We start from the raw sequence: 1931 nt of genomic DNA, 5'->3' as shown, positions 1-1931 counted from the left end.
GGTAAACATGACCTTGACATACTTATTATTGTTCCTAATATTCATTCCTATAGAGGAGGGTGGAAATCAAAGAACTATGACCTACCATGTGAATTCTCCAAGCCCTTCAACCCCTAAAGAGGCTAATTTCATTTTTTTCCCCTCTGGAGCTAGAGGCAGTTTGATACTTGTACCATTTTACTTCTTCCCATTTTGGTACATGAAAATACTAAAGGAAGAAAGCAGTTTTTATAACTGCCTAGCTCTCTTGAGGAAAGAAGAAGATAGATTCTGATTTCTTTCTCCCTCTATTTTTTTTTTTTTTTAAAGGACTCTTGCTCTGTCACCCAGGCTATAGTGCAGTGGCACAGTCTTGGCTCACTGCAACCTCTGCCTCCTGGGTTCAAGCGATTCTCCTGCCTCAGCCTCCCAAGTAGCTGGGAATATAGGCGTGTGCCACCACAGCCCGCTAATTTTTGTATTTTAGTAGAGACAGGGTTTCACTATGATGGTCAGGCTGGTCTCGAACTCCTGACCTCGTAATTCACCCACCTTGGCCTCTCAAAGTGCTGGGATTACAGGCATGAGCCACCATGCCCGGCCCATTGTGATTTCTTTCTAGGTGAGAGAGAGATTTGAGTTTTCAGGCTGTCGGCTTGATTTCCTGTATATACGGATAGATCAAGCCAATAAAGATATTTTCTCCAAAATTTCAGAAGGATTAAAATTATATAAGCTTTAAGTTAAAATTAAAACTTTAAAAATGTTTAAATAATAAAATGTAGAGAAAATATCACACTTATGTATACATCACTGAAATTAAATATATATTAACAATTTCCTCCCTCCCTCTCTCCTTCCTTCCCTCTTTCTCTCTCTCTCTCCTTCTCTGCCTTAAAAAAGATTTGCAACAATAGCTAAATCTTTTTCCCTAGGTGTTAACCACACTTCTGAAGTTCATGTATATTATTCCTATGCATGTTTTCTACTGTCTACATATGAATGTATCCATGAATGAAATAGATACCACTTGAGTATTTTTTTAAAAAAATATAAAGTTGTTTTGCTTTACTTTGAACATTGATTTTGAAATGTATTCATGATATATGTTGAGCAAGTTATTAATGAATGTATAACATTCCATCCTTTCTATATAATTGACTATTTTATTCATTCCCCTAATAGGAGGCACTTCAGATAAGAAATAAACATGGAAAATTTATATGGAGGTGATACTTGTGTTAAATCCTGAAAGAGGTCGGTGGAGATTTTCTAAAGAGATATAAACATTCCAAAAAGAAGGATTTAAAAAAAGGCTTAGAGCTGAGTCCTGGAAAACTTTCAATAGCATGTAAACAGATGTGGATGAAACTTAGTATCACAGGTTCTTATTAATATAATGACTAGTAACATTGATACGCAACTTCAAAGGTGATATTATTGAGTTGGTGCAAAAGTAATTGTGGTTTTTCTCATTGAAAGTAATAAAAATTGTTGAATAATATCTTAATTGAAATAATTCTTGGAATAGCTTTTAATAACCCCAGACAATAAGGCTATGATACAGACCTACTTATAGATACCAACATACCAGTTATGTTTGGTGAAAGACGTTTACTAGGAGCTTCTCTTATGTGACTAAAAGTAGAAATTTCCAGGAAATGAGGCTGACATAAATTCCTTCAGGTCTACTTCCAGGAGAGAGACCAAGAGTAAGCCTACCATAAATTTCCTGGGGTAGCAGGGAGTTTCAGGGTCTTAAAAAAGTTGGAAAGACCACTCTCACTTGCATAATACTTATCACAAACTTTCTCATCTCCCATTTGTTCTCCTAAAAACCCATCTGCCATCCCAAAGAAATCTATTTGCTCTTCAGATAGAACACTTCTCTCCCACCTCCCTTTTTCTCTAAATTGGGAATGTAAGTCTCTAACTTTACCCATTTAAACAGC

Source organism: Rhinopithecus bieti, unplaced genomic scaffold (assembly GCF_001698545.2).
Source record: "Rhinopithecus bieti isolate Rb0 unplaced genomic scaffold, ASM169854v2 scaffold_60980, whole genome shotgun sequence".
Taxonomy (NCBI): Eukaryota; Metazoa; Chordata; class Mammalia; order Primates; family Cercopithecidae; genus Rhinopithecus; species Rhinopithecus bieti.
This window is presented reverse-complemented; position numbering follows the sequence as displayed.